Source organism: Camelus ferus, chromosome 17 (genome assembly GCF_009834535.1).
Source record: "Camelus ferus isolate YT-003-E chromosome 17, BCGSAC_Cfer_1.0, whole genome shotgun sequence".
NCBI classification, from domain to species: domain Eukaryota; kingdom Metazoa; phylum Chordata; class Mammalia; order Artiodactyla; family Camelidae; genus Camelus; species Camelus ferus.
Window position 1 is genome coordinate 4486070 of NC_045712.1, and position 22336 is coordinate 4508405.

General features: G+C 35.5%; 1 protein-coding gene and 1 non-coding gene across 3 annotated transcripts in view; one reads left to right on the plus strand and one right to left on the minus strand.

The window, feature by feature from the left end:
- Positions 1–22336, minus strand: part of CNTN6 (contactin 6) — a 256637-nt gene that overhangs the window by 164503 nt on the left and 69798 nt on the right. The gene's annotated exons all lie outside the window — the stretch shown is intronic.
- On the plus strand, positions 7794–7898 carry LOC116657350. Its single transcript, XR_004312469.1, has one exon. It is a non-coding gene; the product is annotated as a U6 spliceosomal RNA (small nuclear RNA).

Consider the following 22336-nt stretch of genomic DNA (forward strand, 5'->3'; position numbering starts at 1 on the left):
GGGATGGAGAGATTTTTTAGGAGGACAGAGTAAGTAAATGCAATTGCCCTGAGTTGAGAGAAGTCAAGGAACATTTGAAGAACTCAAGTAATCCTTTCTAAGGAAAGAGTTGACAAGGGATGGGGCTAGAGAGATAGATATTCAAAGTGAAATCCAAAAGGACCTTTTAGCCACCTTGAACAATGAGAGACTAATCCTCAGGGCTTTGGGGAACCATAAACATGACTTCAGTTTGTGATCACACTTTAAATTTGAAAAACATGTCCAATTTCTGCATGCAGATGTGCCTAGAAGCAGTAGCTGCCATTGTTGCATTTAAGGAGCTTAACAAGGAGTCCAGATATAAAATAGAAGAACTAATCTTAGGACAAATCTGCTTCTTTCTTTATTTTCCTATCAGACCACAAAGAGTCCAAGTGCCTCTGGCTTCTTCTGATTACATGACCTTGGCTATTTCTTCTGCTTCTTTAGCAGTATCCTGTGTGTCCCATGGCCAAATAAATGTCACATATACTGTTAGACTCAGTTCACATAGTGATGACTGGATGCTGCTCCACAAAAGGCTGAATTACAAATATGTGCTTTTTTTTCTAGACAAAGAAATAAAAACAAAATTCTATTCAGATCTTTATCAGTGAAAATGCAGACAACTTAATTTTCCAGGCTGATTCCAAAGCAAAGCAGGGAGACCAACTGACATTTAACAAACTTTGCTATAGTATATTGACTGTTACCTGTTTTGTTTTTTCTTTTATTTGTTTCTTTTGGAAGTAGCTTGGGAGAAGCTGTTTTGTGAGCTTTTCACAAACACCAATAATTCACAAGTGCCAAAGACTTTTGTTGACAAGATCACAAGTGATAATAGAAAAAGTAATTTCACTTTTGAGCCATGAGTTAGCTTAGCAGCGCTTCTCTCCAGACCCCTTGTGATTTAGGGGTCACCTCATCACCTAAAAATGAAACTAATAAAAATGGGCCGAAGAAGGAAAACATTCTTATAAAGCTGTATTTAGGAACTACTACATACATTTTTCTTAGGGCTACCAAAACAAATGACCAAAAACTGAGAAGCTCAATCCAACAAATTTATTCTCTCACGGTTCCAAAAGGCTTGAAGTCTAAAATGAAGGTGTTGTCAAGGTTGATTCATTCTGGAAGGTCTGAGGCTTTTGGAAATCATCCCATGCCTCCATCCTAGCTTCTGTTGGTTGTTGGTCATCCTTGGTCCTCCTTGGCCCATCACTTCAAGCTCTGTGTCCATCTTCACATCACCACTTTTTCTGTTTCTCTGTGTGTCTTTTCTTCTTGTGAAGGCTCCAGTTGTTGGATTTAGGGCCCAATCAAAATCCATTGTGATTTCATCTCAATATCCTTAATTAATTGCATTTTAAAAAATTCTATTTCTAAATGTAATCTCATTCTTAGTTTCTGGGTGGACATAAATATTGTGGAAGAAACTATTCAACACACAGCACTTAGCTCAGAATTTTTTCAAAATTTGTTTTGTGTGGTAACAAATGTTATATAGGGATATTTGAGCAAAAACTAAAACAAGTGCTTTTGTTATCCCTTTATTTCTTTTATTAGAGCTACTCTAGATTTTTCAGATCCTACAACACTAAAACAAGAATTGTGATTCTTGGAGGAGCAAAGGGCAATCAATCCATAATCAAGTTTTCCAAACTTACTTGAAGGGGCAGATCTTTGTTTTTTTTAAGAGCACCTCATGAAATAAGATGGGGCTTTTTTGTTTGTTTTTTGTGGACGGTTCTTTGGAAACATTGGGAATGACAAGCTTCAAATGCTTCATAAAGCTCATTTCTTTTTCTGCCTTTCAATATCTCTATGAATTCTGCCTTAAACTTAAGTATAAATAGACTATACATCTCAAGAAGCCCAGCGGAAATAGCAAAACTCGTCTGTCTTTGCCTTTTCCTCTCATTTTCTGCAATCCCTGTAGAATTGAAGTAATTGCTTTTCAATATGAGTTAATTGTTTATTTGCATGAGTTGGGAGGATGGGGTGGTTTCCTAGGATAATAATAGCTATCATATAATCAGCAGACATTATAGAGCAGACACTGTACGAAACATTTTATAAAGTATTATTTAATGCATTTTAATCCTTACAACAGCCTTGTAGGTATTAATATTACGCCATTTGACATGTAAGAAGGATGACATTCAGAGACTGTGTGCCGATGTTAACACAGCTGATAAAATAAGGAACCTGTGCTCTTTGCCACTATGTTTTCTTCCTCTCTATATAAATACACCTTTCTCTATTTTATCACATTGTGTGCGTGTTGGTGGGGGGGGAGGGGTTGTGCCTTGGCTTGTGTCACTAAGTGCTGTAGATGCTGCTTTTTATTCATTTTTTTAAACTTTATAAGCTCCTTAAGTTTCATTAAATGCACGTAATTGACTTGGAGATAAAAATGTCCACTTAAGTATAATCTCTCACAAAAATTTGGCTTTAACGATTTAAACAGTGGTTCCCCTAGCAAATCGCAGATGCTGATTAGCAAGGTTTCAGGGCTCTGCTTCGAATTGCTGGCACCTTTATCACTATTTCACACAGAAAATAGATGAGGTTAGAGGTAAAATGGTCTCATTAACCAGGAGTTGCTTCAGTATCCTCAGTGACCAGCCAGAGATTAATCAGAAACAGGAAACCTTGCTTTTCAGATGACCTAGAGATGAGATTAGATGTGTATCAAGAACAATGGCACCAAAATAACTAATATCCAATTATGTCTATAACCTGAAAGAACTAGTTGAGAAATTCTCTAGGGCAGACATTGGCAATAAAGAGGGGAGTTTATGAATAATCTCGTCTCAGAGAAAATGCTTTTGTATCTCAAGAATTTAAGAGAATCTGACAGATACAGAAATGCCAAGATATTAATAATAAAGTTAATAATTTGAATGCCATGTTTTCAAAACTGTCCTCTATATTTCTTGTCCCTCAGGGATGGTCATTGATAGACATACGTAAACTGTCCTGGGCTGGGCAGAGCATTTCATGGATAGCCTTTATTTTTGGCTATTTTTGTTTACCTCTGAATTTTCAAGACCTTCAGTAGTGTAAATGATAATTGCTGGATACATATTTGGTGAATAAATAAGGGACAACACAAATAGGAATCTAATATTGTAATTAATTAATTTTCTGTAAACCCATCACTGAACTTTTTATTAAGTATGAAGATTTAATCCATTTTTCTTTTAACTGTATGTTGTTTTAAAAAAATATCTACTGAGAACTTACTATGTGCTAGGTACTGGTCTAATGGCTTTGAAAGCGTGATGTCAGTTTATCCTCATCATAACCCTTTGCTCATTAAACAACAAATATTTTTTGAGTTCTTCCTCTGTGCCAGACACTTTTAGAGGCATAACATACAGCAGAAAACAGAATAGAAAACTAAACAATTAAACAAAAAACTCTTTCTTCTTCTGGATCTAAAAAGAAGAAAGTGATATTACTATTTGAGGTTATAAGTAGACTGGTTCCAGGGTAAACCCATGTACTTAACTACAGAGCCATACTGCTAATCAAAGCCTCTACACCAACCAACGTGCTAAAGGTTTTCTGCACCATATTCCATGTAATATTTCTCTGGTGATCACTATACTAAGGAAAGAAAGAAGATACACGCTCTCTGGATGATTTTTCAACCTGAGCAAATACCAATGCCTATTTCTAAAACAAATTCTTTCGCATTCAGTCACGAAGGTTAAGGGAGATACTTCCATAACCACAAACAAATTAATTTGGAGTTTCGCATCAACAATAATGAGATGAAGAATAAGAACCTAACCTTTCATTGTGTCTTTTTGCTTTATGACAAAGAGAGCACCTTTTCAGGCTGGGGAAAAATAAATTACTTGCTGCTGAGTTGTGTGTGAGCTTTTAATGCTGCTTATGAAAAAAAATCTTTGGCTGCTGAAATTATGGGTATAGGTTCTTGCGTGAAATATAGGAAGTTATAGTGATACATACCCCAACAACATGGATATAAGATTACACTAAAGGTGAGGCTGGTAAGAACCAGTATACAATGAATGAGATCAATCATCTGTCAAATAGCCTCAGGGGTGGTCCATAAATATGTACCTGAAAAGATCTGGGTCATTCAAGGGATAATGTAATAAAACTAGGGTGAGTCTAACCAAAACTGTGAGTTTCAATTGGTTACATGTTACCATGAATAACTAAAAAGCCTGTTACCAACATAGAAGTGCCTTCATAGACCCAGAAAAGCAAAACAGAAAGTAGGAATCTGGACGTGTCTTTATAATACTCTTTAGGCTGGAGATATTCTAGCATGGCCACTAAAATAACAAAATTAATAGTTATGTGCGTTTACTGAATGTGTCAACTAGTATATATGCTTATTCAGTAAAGAATTAGACTTGCCCAGAGGAATGTTTGGCCCTTTGCCCAAGGAGATAATTTCTAAACCCTTGGGATATTCTACCTAATAAGAATGTTTCCCTGGGGCCTAGGTCATGCCAATCTATGCCAATAATGTGATTGATGGTGCAGAGGGTGAGAGTTAAAGAAACACTGGGCCACATGGTATCAGCTTGACCTCTAGTGGGGCTGGAGACCAAGGTGAGCCACGTGGGCAATCAACCAGGTCTACATGACTGAGCCCCAGTAAAAACGCCACATCCAGACTTAAGTGCATTTCCTTCATTTTATCATGCATTTTTCCTAGAAATAAGCACTCTGCCCAGCTCCACTAGGAGAGTATAACGGAAAGCTCTGCACATGGGACTCTTCTGGATGCTTGCCTATGTGTCCCTTCCCTTGGCTAATTTGAATCTGTATGTTTTCATAGTAGTAAACCGTGATGGTGAGTATAGTGGCTTTACAGATTTCTGTAAGTTCTTCCAGGGAATTATCAAGCTGAGGGTGATCTTGGGACCTCCTGAACTTGCAGTTAGTATCAGAAATGAGGGTGATGTTGGCAACACCTGAACTTTGCAGACGTATTATTTAACACTCATAGCAAACTCACGATGTTTAAGATCATGTAGCTGAGAAGAGAACCTAGGCAAAACAGTCTCTGACATAAATTGTAGCAATGTTTTCTTAGATCAGCCTCCCAAGGCAAAATAAACAAAAGCAAAAATAAACATGGGAAGTAATCAAACTTACATGTTTTTGCACAACAAAGAAAACTATAGCAAAACGAAAAGACAGCTTACAGACTGGGAGAAAATATTTGCAAATGATGAAATTGACAAGAGCTTAATTTCCAAAATATGCAAACAGCTCGTACAACTCAATTTCAAAACAGCAAACTACCCAATCAAAAAATGGGTAGATGATCTAAGAAGTCATTTCTACAAACAAAACATGTGAAGGGAGAATAAACACAAAGATGCTCAACATAGCTAATTATTAGAGAACTGCAAATCAAAACTACAGTGAAGCATCACCTCACACTGGTCTGAATGGCCCTTATCAAAAAGTCTACAAATAATAAATGCTGAAGAGGGTATGGAGAAAAAGGAACATCCCCTATATTGTTTGTGGGAATGTAAATTGGTGCAACCACAATTGAAAACACTATGGAAGTTTTGTAAAAAAAACTAAAAATAGAGTTACCATATGATTCAGCAGCCTCACTCCTGGGCACACACCCAGAAAAGACTAATTCAAAAAGATACATATACCTCAATGGTCATAGCAGCACTTTTACAATAGCCAAGACATAGAAGCAACCTAAATGTCCATCAACAGATGAAAGGATAAAGATGTGGTATTTATATACAATGGATTATTACTCAGCCATAAGAAGAATGAAATACTGCCATATGTAGCAACATGAATGGACCTATGGATTATCATACTAAGTGAAGTAAGTCAGACAAAGAAAGACAAATACATGATATCACTTACATGTGGAATCTAAGAAATAATGCAAATAAACTTATTTACAAAACAGAAACAGACTTACAGACATAGGAAACAATCTTATGGTTACCAAAGTGGGAGGGGGAATAAATTAGGAGTGTGGGATTAACAGATACACACTACTATATATAAAATAGATAAACAAAAAGGACCTACTGTATAGCCCAGGGAACTATATTCAATATCTTCTAATAAATTATAATGGAAAAGAATCTGAAAAAGAGTATATATGTATGTGTGTGTGTGTGTGTGTGTGTATGTATAAAACACTGTGCTCTACACTTGAAACTAATACAACATTGCACATCAACTGTACGTCAATTAAAACAAGAAGAAAAAAAGATCACATAGCTGAAAAGTACCAAAGCCAAAGATTGAACCCAAAAGTCTAACTGCTAAAATCATAATCACTTTGCAGTTCTCCCACTAGCATAAAGGTCACTAAAGATGGTAGTTTGTAAGGGACTAGGAGAATTTACAAGACTTTACCATAACTCTAACAAATATGTCTCAAGGCTATCCGTATTTTATGCTGGTCAACCAACTTGCGATGTCTAGTTGTTTTAAAGTGTAGGTTTTAATATTATTCAGGTATAGTAAAGTCAACAGACTTCGGAGATGGTTGCCATTAAAAAAATAAATAGTTGTTACAGTTCCCAAGAGGAGAGGACATGCTGTTCCATGCAGGGCCACACAGTCATGCATCAGGGTCAGGAGGCAGAGAAAGTGGAGGAAAATGTAGGCAAGAAGTTTATTGTGATTTCCGTAAGAAAAAACAGACGAAGAAGGCTCAGAAGGTTTAGAATTAGCTAGTTTGAATAATTTTAGCAGCCTCCGGGGTGTAGGGACTGTCTCTAGTTGTCTGATAACTGGCCCTGAGGTGATTAGGGCTGGGGGATAGCGGCCCCAGAGTGTAAGATCGCATTAAAGGAGGTAGTTGGGGATATGGACTCTGGATTGGTTTGCATATAAAAGACAGCTCAATGGTGAGTCCTCTACTATCTCTAGAAACTGGAGGGCAGACCCTCCAGGGTTAGCAAGGCCTCAGATGGCAAAGTAGTAGAATACAGAAAATGAGATGACATGATTAATACAATAATCAATACTGACCAAGTAGCAGGAATCAAGGAATAGGGTATCCTTCTCAGTGGGTCAGTATCACCCCCAAGGAGGTAAAACTCAGTTTTAAAGAATGGAAAGGGTGGTGAAATGTTATTTTTTATGTAAAAAGCACAGCAATACATACATTATATAATTGAATATACAGAATATATATGCTATTAGAACTTCATGGGTTGGGGACTAAAAGGGCTCCTTTGTGGCAAAAGGAGGGTGACAATAAAAGTTGAGAAAGACTGAAATAGAGTATTGTGGATAATGAATATAAGTAATCTGATAAATGAGAACAATCCATTATAACAATATGTTATTAATGTCCTGATATATTAATTGATATAAACTTTTTTCTGATTTATATATAATATCTTATAAATTTGCTCAGCAAGTGATTATCCATAAAGACTTGATCAACTCTGTGCTAAGGAAACCCAGTCTGTAGCACCACAGAGCTGAGAATCAGACTCTGAAATGTGACGACTAAAACTTCATGGTGCTCTGCTGGGGCACCACCATTTCTCTAAGAGATTTTCTGTCTTCTCCCTCTAAAATGTCAATAATGTTATAAAGACACCTTATAATATAGAGATTTGTACCTTAAAGTAGTCTGGGGGCGCCATGCTCACCAATAGTTTGCTGACCTTAAATTGGTTAAGAGTATTTCTGGATTAATTTGTTCTTTCTCTTTTTTATAATTTCTGCTGGATCTGAGAGATTAAGGGAGATAATCAGAAATGCAATGCAGAATGCCCACTTTGGCAAAATGAGGTAAAATTGGGCTGATACAGAGAATATTAGCATAGACCTTGCATAAGGATGGCACGAATGTTTTTGAGGCATTCCATTTTCTTTTTTTATTGAAAAAAAGATATGGGAAACTACCTGGGACAATGGAAATGTTTTATATCTTGTCTTGAGTGATGGTTTCATGGTGATTACAAGTATTAAAACTCATTGAACTTAACACTCAAGGTCACTGTATTTTATTGAATATTAATTACACTTTGATTCTTTAAATGAGTGCGGTGAGAAGACTGAATAATGATTTGTATCTGGGGTTTGCAGGGTTGACTGCCTCATATCCAACTAAGGTTGAATAAATAGAGCACTGACCATAGGCTCATTACACTTTGTATAACAGATGAAACTGCGTTAGAAAAATCACTTATTTTGTAAATTAAAGAGTTTTTGTGGTAAAATGGAGGCCCACAGACAAAATTGACTTTACAACTATGGCAACCAGAAGAACAGCACTGGAGAAAAAAATATCCAAGAACGTGAATGGACTACTTACTAAAGTCTAGGTACTGTAGTAGTATTTCAGATTTCTTATTTCATTGGTTGGTTATACCAGTCCTATGAAGAAACTGAAGAAATCACCACTATAATTCCATTTTGCCTTTTTGAACAATGTGAGTCTTGACAAATTAAGTGACCTATCGAAGGTCATATAACTAAAAATGGTAAAGCAAAATCTCAAGACTCTATTTCTGACATCAAAGTCTGTGTTCTTGACAACCAAGATGTATTACTTCCATTCAGCCATTGTAGGTTAGCTTAGGCCAGTTTAATTATGCACGATAGGTTCTTAAATGGCAAGTTGAATCACACTGGCTACTCCATTTAAATATGTGAAAGTTAGTTATACCAATAACACAGCCAAACTTGATTGGCTTCATCTCTTTAATTTGGTTAATGGCAGAATTTTAATGGCTCTATATGGTCAGCAGGTGGCAGTGGTATTCCATTAAGTCAACACAGCAACTTCAGGCAAATTAATGTCCATGTAAAATACAAAGCTGCCCAAAAAAGAAAAAAAGGAAGGGGCTGATTTGGTTTACTGAGGAATTTTTGTGATCTTGACCCTAGATTTTTATGCATTTGGCCTATGGGATTATACCTGATTTGTGAGTTGTTTGCATACCTGGGCTAGTTTAATTGCTTTATGGGTGAGCTAAGCAAAGGAAGCAATAACAGGCACTTTGAAGAGTGAATGGTTTCAAGCTGTCTAAGTGAGTGTAGAGATAGAAAAAAAAAATTATTATTTGAGAAAAGTTCTGAAGCTTTCCATACAGTGGTCGTGTATTGGTGTGTATTTATTTGTATTTTTATGTATACATGTCATTGCTGTCGTTGTTGTTAGTGGTGCATAAATGAAACTCAATGGCATATGCATCTGTGACTAGAAGGAATAATTTTGAACTTAAGCCAAATCTTTTTTACCTCTGGAAAAGTAAAACATATTCTTAAGCTAATACACAGCAAACAAGGGACATTTGCATCTGATGTTTGCAAATGATGTGTGTTATGATCCGTGTAGGCACCAATTTCCTACAAACAATACTGGACAAGGAAAAGCTTCCTGGGCAAAAAAAATATATATATTTATTTTGGGTTTTGAAGGATAGTAGTAATTTTTCAGGGAGACAAGTTAAGTGTAAATATTTTAGGAAGAGTCACTAGAAAGTAAAACGTGGGGAGAAATTAAAAAAACACAGTGCCTTTATGAAGTATACACATTTTGATAAAAGCGGGAATTTGTTGCACCTTAAGGGAAAGAATCAGGCAAAGCCTTTTGGTCATAAAAGTATTTCGGATATTATCCTATAAGGCTCTTTTAGATGAGTTTGTCCATTATGAAAATATGAGACTGCTAACCAAAGTTAATGGGGGCCTTATCTAAAAGGATCAAAAGAAGGTAGTAGATTGAAGAGTTATTTGGGATGCAGACTCTATACTACTATAGAGTGCCCCAATAAACTAGATTAGAAATCAAAATGATGCTCTGATTGCCTGCTGTTGTGATGAAAATATGAATTCTGAAGAACAGTGCTGCTCCACAAATCATGATTTAGTGGTAACTTCCTTTCCTCACACTGAGAACATATTAATGACCATGCTCTGAGATGGTTGAAAATAATGAAGGGAAAGTAATACCTATTAGTAGAAATAATAAAAGAAAGATAAGAAAAGTGACAGGTAATGACTTTTGGACTTGTATAACATGTACCTACCACCTGGGTAATAAACTGCCTTGGGCAGACTGACCCCAGCGTCTGAGTGGTAGGGCAAGAGAAGGGAGTCCCCAGGTAGTCAATCAAGCACCAAAGGGAAGCGTGATTTATGGTTGGAGGTGGGTTATGGTTGGTCCAGAGCTTATTTTATAGACAGTTCATGCCCTCCCTCCCTCAAGCAGCACTCTCTGAGAAATATTCCTTTTGTCATTATGCTTTTTCTCGTAACTTAGATTTTGCTCTACTAGAGACGTGATCAGGAATTTCCTAAATTTCTAAACTTTGTTTAAACATACCTCTGGAACGCGTTCATTTTGTAAACAGCCACTCTGTACTTGTTCACATTGTGCTTTAGTTGATCACCTGTCAAACAAGTCACCCGTGCATATTCCCTAAAGCCTGTTTGTAATCCTCCAAGGATTATATACCTATGATAGAAAAAGCATGGCAGTCTCAAAGGAAGAGAGTCAGCACAGTGGGAGAAGAGGTATTGTGATATAGATAAGAGTCTTAAGTCAGAGTTTGTACCGTAATTTTGCCACTGATTGTGTGGCATATGATATGTTTTAGCATTCTGAAGCCTGGTTTGTTTACCTGTAAAGCAGGGGTTGGAACACATCCTGGGGATCACTTTATGGCAGAGGTGATGGCTTTCTTTCTATTCTGTTGACTTGTCAGACATTATCATTCAGTCACAGAGTTCTTTCCCCTCGAGTTCAGACATATCCTCAAAAGGCTTCTCATTGCAGTCAGTGCTAAATGCAGGTATCCATGGCTAATTGGTTGGAGTTAACATTGAGGAGACAATGTACCACTGGTTCAGGTTTAGATCATCTGAATTTCCTGGCTCTAGCAGTCTGAAATTGTTACAGTTGAGTCCTTAAACAAATACTAAGTGTGCCAGAATGTACAAATCAGCATGGTAGTCACTTTTAAGGATACAGAAATGAACTGGATAAGTGTTGACTTCAAAGGACTTACAGGTTAACAGATGTGGTGCTGTTAGGTGGTGCCTGTACATATATTTATGCAAAACAAGGTAGACAGTGATAACTGCAGTGAGGGATGTTCAGACATGAGACTGTGTGTGTGTGCATGTGTATCTTAGGGGAGGGGGAGAAATGAATTCATAGGAAACTGTAACTTGGGTACAATTTGTTTCTCATGACTCCGAAAATCATAAACATGTGTCACAAGCCTGTTCTGAAATCATTGATGGGAATAATATATCAACTCTAGCTACACTTGGCTAGATGATAGTTAACCCATGCAGAGTCTTGCTGTTTTCAGCAAATGCCTTTTTCAGCTTCTTCCCACATTACCTGTGACATTTATAAGCCAAAGGTAAAGCTCCTGCCAGATCTGTGATATAATGAAATGAGATAACTCAAGACTATTCTAGACAGATAAGCAATCACACATGTACCAAAACAAACCAATAAGCAAACAAGCCTTGCTTTAAGTACCAGGGGATTTGGTCAATAAAGGAAAACTGGATTGGAAGATCTTTAATAGAAAAACAATGGTAACACTTTCACATCATATTTTACAGTGGAGGCTTGGGAGAAAGCCCACTGTACTTTAAGAGATAATTGAATGTTCCATTTTTATGTATTTAAATGGAGAATTTTCACTGTATTTTGAGCCATTATTTATCTTGGTCATTGACAATATTCATTTTTATATAATGTATACTCATTTCTCATTTTTTTATTTTTAAGTTTATTAAAATAGAAAGCATTTGAAAACCTCAAATAATTTTTTTTAACCAAAATGCAGTCCTCAGAGACTATAGAAAAAAACAAATGTACAATGGATGGCTAATTCTGTGTATCTAGTAACCTTTTAAATTTTTTCTAATGTCATTAAAATGTAAACTTTAAAAAATGTTATTATATTATCAACTTCCGCAAATTCAAAGGATGAAATTCTTGCTAATTCCATAATCAGCAATAAATGAATGCTCAATGTTTTTGGTATAAAATGTCCCTTTTTGGTGGGTGGGTAGGTTATAAGAAATTGTGCCTTATAAGAAGTCTTTCAGTCCCTGTATGTTGTAGGAGGGAAGACATCATAGGTAAAGAAATGCAAGGCTCTCTTTTCATTCTGAGAGCACAGATGAGCTACTGAGTTTAGGGAGACTGAATCTTTCTCACCCTTGAGGTGGGGAACACTTTTTCAGCTGCTATTGAGCATTGGTTGACTATTCACCTTGGGTTATTGGGTCATTATTAAGTATTTTGTGTGTGTGTGTGTGTGTGTGTGTGTGTGTGTGTGTGTGTGGTGTTGGTTGACTGTGGACTACATGCATATAAACAGGAGGATGAGGAAGAGAGGAAGGAAAATTGATGGTGGTGATTCCAAAAGACGTAAGAGTTGTTGAGTCAAGGAAATAGTATAGAGCTGGAACGTGCAGGGAGAACTTTGTTAAGGGCCACCATAGAAGGACACAGGAACCTCTTGGGATCAGACTTTGTGTTCTAAAAATAGCCACACACAGGATCTTTGCCATTCAGCTGCCCAGGGACTGGGACAATAGGGTAGGGTAGGGCCAGCTTCACAGGAGTCTGACTGTGCAGCTGTACAGTGCAACATGCTTATAAGGATGCCGTACCACAATTTATGGACAAGGGGGCCTGCATTTTCACTTTTCCTTTGGCCTTACAAATTATGTGGCCAATCCTGAGTAAGGGCAATGCTGGATCCCTGCTCTGAATCTTCTATCTTCCCATCCTTTCTACCACTGTCCCCATGAAACTACAGGACCAAGGGTAAAACCCAGACACTTTCTGGGCTAGAGGGAAGAAACTATTGGACTTATACTTTGGGGAATAACATATGGACTCCAGACAGTGGGAACTGAAGTCTTCGTAGCCTGTCACCACCAGCCTATAGCTGTGTATGTAAACACACTATACTTTCTGTAAAAGATCAAATGAAAACCGTGCCCATGGAGAAGGACTTTTGTACAGCAGACACACACATTCTAATTATTTCCTCTTCATTAGCTTCTGTATAGCTCAAAGGAATGTAAGGCAGGGGGTGAAGGTGTAGGAAAGGAAAAAAAAAGATATGTATAGATGGACCGGTTGTTGCTTACTAGAAGAGTGCTTTATTACACATCAGGCAGTTTTGTGAGCTTGCTTAGCTCCCTTTGGAAGGTTTTCACTTTAGGGGGCAATCGACCATTGGAATTGATCAGTGGGAAGCCTATGAATTGTAAAACCAATAACAACAAAGCCTTTTGCAAGTCATTCTATGTGGATAAAATAGGTAAAAATTATCACTTTGGGGGCATTTTTAGAACACTCTGGCCTTACCTCCCATTTCCCCTAATTGGCTTCACTCCTCAACTTTTCTTTTCCTCTTAGGCAACATGAAATAGACCTTTATAGATGACAGGGTTTCTTTTATATTGTATTTGGGCAGGGCGAATGGGGAGAAATCACACTGAAAAGGGCAATTTATCATACCTCTTTTTTCTCCCTATTTATTAAAAAAATAATAAGAAGAACACAACCGAGTAACTTCAGAAAGGCTGCCGAGTGTGGCTGACTCCTAGCCACTGTAAAAGGGGCTCTGGCTGCAGAAGGTCTCCAGCCAACTAGATTGAGCAGCCCTCCTCACCACAGCAGAGTTCGGGTTGTCTTTTCTACCCAGAAAGCTAAATTAGGAGTCAAGAGACACCAGCGCAGCTTTTCATGCTGCAAATAAAAGATGGAAGAGCCCTAACTCGCAGAAAATGTTAAAGAAAAAACAAAACAAAACAAAAAATAGCTAAGTGTAAAGCCGTGTAGCTAAGTGACTTGCATTTGGATTTTATTTCGCCAGACAGTCCATAGGACTTGATATTTTTGGTTATTCTAAATTTATTCGAAATTAAAGATTTGTTTGTAAACGTTTCCCAAAATGGTCAAAATGAAACAGGTCATTTTTTCTCCTAGGTAATTTTGGGAGAGTAGTTAGAATTTGTGAAGCCATCTGTGAAACTTGGGTTTATAGTCACACAAATGTCTGAAGTGATGTTTTCATATATGAATGTAGGTCTACAAATCTCTTTTCAAAGTATAGGCAACACTTTAGTAACATCAGCCATCTCTGTAGTTCAATGCTGACACCATTCTGTGTATGGCTCAAAATGACTTCTTCCACAAATTCATAGAAATAACTCTTTTTTTTTTTTTTGAGGTTTTAGGATCTTGTACTATCCTTCATTGTCTTCAATATACTACTAACATACATGCAGAATCTTATCTTCTATGTTTAACAGTAAACATTTTCATCACATCTTCTTCCCTTTTATAGATTTCATATTATTTGGTGCAGTATCTTGAACTTGGTACATGAATCAATTAATATTTATTAAATGAATGAAAATAACAAAGGCCTAAAATTTACCGATAAGATTACATCTGTCTCTAAGAACTAAAAAAATAGCAATAATTAACAAAAAGCATTACATAGTTCACAGTCTATTTGAGGCACTGTTTTATTAATTTATATAGTCCTCATAAAACTTCATGAGATGTCATTATTAATTTCTCAATGTTATACATAGGAACACTGAGGTACAGATATTAAGTCATTTATTCAAGGTGACAGAGTAGCAGGGCAAGGATTTGAACCAATGCAGCCTTCAGGCTGTGCTCTTAATTACTATGCTATATATAGCTTTCCTAACATTATATTTATTGTGTCTGTTGTAAGTGCTTTACAGAACTGATTCATTTGTATCATGAATTCTATTTACAGAAGCTGGCTATATGCCAGGATGGGATATATTAGCACTTTCCCTGGCCTTTAGCAATACCATAGACTGAGAAATTCATACTTCTGTGATTTTATTCTAATGCAGTGGCTATCAAAATGTGGATTGGAAAACCAAAGGGTTTCCAATACCCCTTTAGAGTATGTAGTCAAAGCTCTTCTAGATGCCAAAGAAAGTGTTTTGTATGTTTTTGTTCTTTTTCTCTTCACATCTTTTATAAACATTTAAAAAAAAATAAACATTTTTTTAAACACATGATATTCATTGTGGTAGAGATATAAGAATCCTTGAAGGTAAAAACAACAGCAAATAAGTGCAAAATTAAAAAAGAAATCATGAATCAGCTTCTTAAATCCAGTAATTTTAAAGAGAAGGGTTTCTGAATTACCTACATCCCATAGGACTCATTCTATTAACTACTGAACCATCTGACATTTCTCATTAGATAAAGTTTTAACAAGCAGTGATTATTCTACAAATTTTAGGAATGATTCTTTACTGCATAACATCTCTTAATGGGATGCTGATATTTAAGTGTACATACATTTTATTTTTATCATCTCTAGTAGAGTTGCTCTTTCCTCTAATCCACACCAAAGTGATATCAATGTAATAAGCACTAGTTGTTCCTAATGCTATAAACACAACCAACAATTCTTATGTATTAGTATTAATTTTACATCCCCACGTGATCTCTGCTTTGAACTTCTAGTGAAAAATATCAGGAATGAAAATGTTCTAATAAAAAATATATAATTTTATAAGACTTACCATTCATACACATTCCTAGGCTATATAAGTTTTATTCAGTCTGCAGTTAGCTGTTTAATCATTTCCTAGGACCATTGAAAAAAGCCATTACTTATTTTCAGATGTTCATACAAAGAGCCATCACTATACTGCAGTGAAATCAGTATATTGTACTAATGTAGTAGGATTAATTCCAAATTTGGGCTTTTTTTTTTGAAATTTTATTATGAATTTGTGTCCTTCAGATACGGTATTACTATTACATAAACTATAACTATGTTATACATACACATTTGACTTCAGAAACAAATGTCCACCATTAAGTTAAAGGCTGACATCTGTATGATACATAGTGATCTCAAATCATATTTTTTCAAAGAAACATCATTAGAATTTTTGTTACCAGCCAAAGCAAATAATTAATGATACAAAATTTTAATCTGCTGTATGAGCATCATCTTCCTTGAAATTTCTGGGTCGGACTTAGATTCAGTGATATATACTATCTCTTCTGTTGCACTTCTGTAATATTCATTTGGCAAAATTGTCAAACTGCCATTTACACAATAGAAAAAGGCCTAAAAATGACTCCCATTGACCCTGTCTCCTGGCACCCTTGTGTTATCCTCTGCCCTTGAGTGTAGGTAGGACCTGTGACTTGCCTCTGACCAGTAGAACAGAGCACAGAGGGTGAAATGTCACTTCCATGATTAGGTACACAAGATTATAACTTCCATCTTGCTAGAAAAGTGTCTCTGTTGCATCCTCAGTTTGCGTACTTTAACAAAGTAAGCAGCTGTGTGGAAATACCTGCGTGGTAATGAGCTGAGGGCATCCTCTGACCAATAGCCAGATAATGAGCTTAAGCTCTCAATCTAAGAGTATGCAATGAACTGAGTTCTGCCAACAACCACATGAGTTTGAAAGCAGATCCTTCCCCAGTTGGGTTTTCAGATAAAAATCTATTCATGGCTGACACCTTGATTGCTGCTTTCAGTTGAGACTTTGAAGCAGAGAACCCAGGTAAGTCAGTAAATAGACTACTAACCCTCAGAAACTGTGATATAGTAAAAATGTGTTGTTTTAAGCATCTAAGTTTATGGTGATATTATAATGCAGCATCAGAAAATTAATATAGTGACTCAAACAATAGTTTTCTTTGAAGCCAGAAACAGAATTAGAGCTTTGATTCCAAGATGTGCTCCTCTTACTAAAAAGCTAAAAAAAAAAAAAGGAATGTGTCTAAAAATCCCTGGAAAATAAGTGACACTGAGGATTAGAAAAATATGGAACCTAGTTGTATACTGTACAATAAGTAAAATAATTAACTGATGCTAAAGGAAAAATATAATCATGACCAGGCAGCTGGTTATATCAGCCTCTTATGAACCCACCTCTTTTTAAATTTAAATTTTCATTTATATATTTTTCATACATTTAATATTACCAGTTGACTAATAAATATTAAGCCATGATTTCTCTTTGAATAAGTGAAATTGTATTTTAATAGAAGAATTTGTTATATCTTTAAAATCACAGCTGCCTTTATGTTCTCTTACTCTGATTTTTATTTCATTGTTAACTTTTTTCTGATGATTATCTTGATGTTAGAATAGTTATATTTCTCTGAGAACTATAAGTTTCAATATGAAGTTAGCATTATGTTGCCTTTTAAGTTCTGTGCCTGTGTACATTGAGTATTTCATCTTGGCCTTTTAAAAAAAAAAATCACACTTTTAGCTTACACATGAAGGAAAAAAAGAGACCATACCATTGAGAATTATACCAATGCTTTTCAGCACATTAAGTCAATAGTACAATTAAAATAAAATAATTATTTGAAACAATACAGTTTATGCATTAAACTTGGACTCCTACAGAGCTGATCTTTAGTTGTATCTTATGAAAAGCTATAGAATGAATTCCTCCAGGATTACTTTTAAAGTAAGAAATTAAATTGTCCATGCAACAACATTATATATGCAAGAAAAAATATTCACAGACGCATGATAAACATTTCATTTGGATTACACTGTTATAGCTAGAACTGAAATATAATTTTATGCCACAAGCATTCAGGCATATTACATCAATTTTCTGTTCTTTTGCCCATATGAAATGTGTGATATGTGATATAAATATATACACACTTCGTATAAGAGTTACATTTTTAAAGGTTAAAAACAAAAAAGCCAGAGAAAATGGCAATAGCAGATGAGCAAATGCTTGCCTTTATCTTAAGGCTGTGTTTTAAACTAAGAGAATATTTGCTATAACTACATATTTGCCATCCTTGCTCAGAATGATGATACTATTTTGAATTAAAAAAAATCAAGAAGACTTGCTCAAAATGAACTACTGAATAGCTATAGTTCTCTAGTGACTTCAGAAAACACTACACTTGTCTTCCATAACTCGCTTCTCAAGGACTGTGAAAACAAATATGGAAAAAGTCCATCCACTGAAGTACCTCTTTGAAAACTGGAGAAGGAAGATGATCATTGTCTGACTCTGGCTCTAATGGGGGAAATGTAATTACTAAAAGTACATACATGCTAAAGAATGCTAATGTTGTTTTGTCTCTCTGGGGTATTAGGATAAAACAATGAGTAGATTCTTCTACCATTCCTGAACAAAAATCTTAGAAGAGTAGCTTGGAATGATTGTTGAGAGATTAGTAGAATGAATGAATATAAAAATGTCTCAGAATCATTCAGTATATAGATTGACAGAATCATCCAGTATAAATTGACTGCCTTGAAAGTATAAAGCTTTGAAAAGCAGTAAGAAGATCTCCTGGGGTGATTACTGTGGTGATGGGCTTGATGTTGGTGGGGCTGTCGGGGTGATGGCTGATGAAGGGCAGAAAGGGTGTTTTGCTATGGAGTGTGTGGAAGGGCACGATTATGTGGAATAAGTACACATTGAATATTCTATTCAGTAGTCTTTTGTAAATGTTATTATTGTTTGGATTCTTTATAAAGAATAAGCCCAACTGAGCAGAATAAAATGCTCTCAAATATCAATTTTCCACACCCATGAATAGCCCAGCTATTTAAGCCATGAATCATTAACATGACACAAACAAATCACAAGGATAGAGTACCCTATGTGCAAGGCACACACCTAGCTAGAAATAAGTCACCTTGCAAACTCAGAACTGCATAAACATAATACCTGGAGATACACATATACACAATGCTTAAAACTATGTATAAATTAGTGTCTCAGAAAGATGTAGCCTAAAAGTTTAAATGTTTGTATTATCAGAGCACTTAAAACACAAAACAAAAATAACTCTATATTTCTTGTTGTAAAGACTTTTGTTTACATTCTTTTTTTTTTCTTTTTTTGTAAAACAAGATGAAATCTCAAAAACCAAAGATTTGGAATGATAAATAAAGCAGCTTGCATTATTTGATAATGCATGTATAATCACAATATTTGAGAACTCATTTCCTCCTAATATGACCTCCATATAGAGACAGCGGCTTCTATTTTTTCTCCCCCTTTATAGGATAAGGGTAAATGAGTGTGTATGGGAATGTGTTTTATTCATTGTACATCTCTGGAGAAAATCAGGTCACCTTCATTGATCTTATCAGTCAAAGAAAATAGGACTACTTCACAGAACTATTAAAATGAAGAGAATTAAAATGTATAAAAAGCTTTCAGATGCCAGGATCAAAGGGAAAAAGGTCACAGACTAGTCAGGGATTGTTGCCTTTGCTGAAATTCATGGTTTTGATTTACATGAAGTTGTAAATGGCTATAATGTTGTAAGCAGCTGTAATAAAATAAAGTAGGAAACAAAGGCCAAGGACATTACAGAAATGTAGAGGAGAGAGTCAAAAGAATACTTATAACAAGTGGAAAAAAAAAAACTAGAAGAGAATTATAATAATATGCTTTGGGTAATTTATTTATGATTCACAAAATGCTTTAGCATCTACCAGGGAATTTAACCCTCACAAATGAGGTAGATATTGTCATCCATACTTCACAGAGATGTAGACAAAGGTTAAGATAGTATAAATTTGTTCAAGTTCAAACAACTAATAGGCAACAGACTATGGTTTTCCTCCAAGCTTCTAAGACAATCAATAGAATATTGTAAGATCTCCATAAATATTTGTTAAATGAATAAGCTTGCACTTAAGCCTCTTTTTCCTAATTCCAAATCTAATGTTCTTTCCAATTTGCTGACTCCCTCAATAAGTGATTGATCTATGCAAAACCACTTCTATTTTATTTGAAACATTGCTGAGAGAGAAAAAATAAAAGATTTAGTAGAAATCCATCTTTAAAATAGAATAAGTAGGAGTGGTATCTTAGGGTGACAATGTCAAATTAGGAAACAAATTGATTCACCCATTTTGATTGGGGTAATATAATACTATCATTCCACAGATTATGTCTTAATTACATTTAAAGTAGTTAGTTGAGCACTTACATGTTAACACAGAAATAGAAAGATAAGTATGAATACCCATATTTACTTCCCTTAGATTTACCGATTATTAATATTTTGCCACATTTGTGCTTTCTTGCTCTCTTTTTTTGGTGTACTCTCTCTGTGTCTTTCTTTCCTTTTTTTTTTTTCGCTAAATCATTTAGCAAAGTGGTTTTGGCTAAACCATTTATCAAAGACCCCCAGTTTTTGCCTAGGATGTACAGAGCTAGAAAATATTATGCCAACTTTTAAAATAAAAAATAACTAGACAAATTGCAAATTTACAGCTTTCCTCTGACCAATCAGAGAGCTGAGATCCCAGAAATACCAACCAGCCCAAAATCTAAAAAATAAAAACATTGCTACAAGGAGAGAGGATAAGCTAGCATTTGTTTACTTGGTAACAGATTGGTAAGGAAGAATGTGGGCCTGGTGGCTTCAGAAAGAACAGAAATTCTCTCTCACTTTCTGGCTCTAATGTAGGTCTTCCATAAAATTGAAGTGACATAAGGTGAACTCCTAAAGGTGAAGGCTACCTGTACTACCAAGAGACAAAGTAATCAACAGAACCAGGATCGGATATGACGCAGATATTGGAACTATCACAAATAGAACTTAAAATAACTATGATTGATATATTAAAGCTCTAGTGGAAAACACAGATAATATGCAACATCAGCAGGGTAATTTCAACAGATAGAAGGAGAAAATCAACTGGAGATATTAGAAATGAAAAATACAGTATCAACGATGAAGGAAGAATCTAGACTAGGAGATTATGTGTGCTGGAAATGGAATAAATGAAAGTAAAAATGCAGTTCAAGGATTTTTTTAATTGCTCTGAAAGTTGCAGAATATCATATTTCATCTCTAAATTCCTCAGCATTTAGTTGCTAAGAAAAGGATATTATCCTTCAATGGTTATAACATTATCACTATTGAGAAATTTAATATAGATACATTTCATTACAACCTATATTAAAATTTACCCAGTTGCCCAAAAATGTGTATTTTTTTATATCTGATTTTGTTTTTTAGGATCAAATCAATGTCACATTATCAATACAATCTCTTAGTTCCCTTTAATCTGGAGCAGTTCTCCATCATTTTTTACTTTGATCACATTGATATGTTTGAAGAACTTGGGCCATGGAGAAAGTTCCCCAATCTGAACTGTATAGTAGTTTCTTCAAGATCAGTGTTAGGGGTGGATTGTGCACATTTTGACACTGTGGAAGTCTCTTTCTCTGTTTATAATGAAGAAGTAATCAGTGCAGTGTTAATTTGAGATAATGCATAGTATCTTTTATCCCCTAATAAATTATAAATTTTTTAACCCCCATCAAAGCTAAGCATTTATATGTTGGCTTCTATACTCATTGCTTCTGTTTCTACATTGCTCATACAGTAAATTCAATTTTATTCTCTATCTCTTAAATAAATAGATATAGCTCAATTAAGGTATCACATCACACACTTGTCATCACACCTGTAGGTTTCTGTTTTCTAAATTCTCCATTTACTTGATGAATCAATGGTCATACGTGGTTGTCTCCCCTGAAACCACTCTTTTTCTATACTACCTCACCCTTCCATCTAGAAAATCTTGAACCAATATATTCTTTTGGGACAAAGGAAAAAATCCTTAATAATTTATAAAAGGACCTACAAAGTCCTGCTAGGTTTGGTCCTTGACTCTCCCTACTGTCTCTCCTGCTGTTCATCGTATTACTATCTACATTACCTTCTGTTGGCCTTGAGCTACCTGTGTTTCCTCCCCTGTAGTTTTCTTTGGTTTTATTTTTGCCTACATCACAAATGCCTTTTCTCCACTGTGTCTAATTAATGGTCAGTTTTTATTCAGATTTTAGATAGTGAATTCCTCAAAGTAGTCTTTGAATTTTCCAAAGTGAGATTTCCTGTGATAGGCTCTTAAAGACATGTGTCTCTTGGGGCACTAATCACAGGTGTGTGTGCGTGCTTCTCTGTTTCTGTGTGTGTTTTATAAGAATAAACAATCGTTGGACTACAGGCTTTGTAGGGATTGGGCCATGTCAGTTTTGCTCATACTTTATCAATAGCACAATGCTTGGTATCTTAGTGCAATTTTATTCATCGGGTTCATGCTGTTTACCCCTCACAGATTCAGGCACTGGGGAAATAGAAGTGAACAGCAGAATCCACATGACCAACAGTTGTTAAATGGATGACTGAGATTTCATGAGATTGCCGTGGACTCCAAAGTCCACACAAATACTTACTAATTACACTTCCTACCACAATTATAATCTGGAAAGGAAAAAG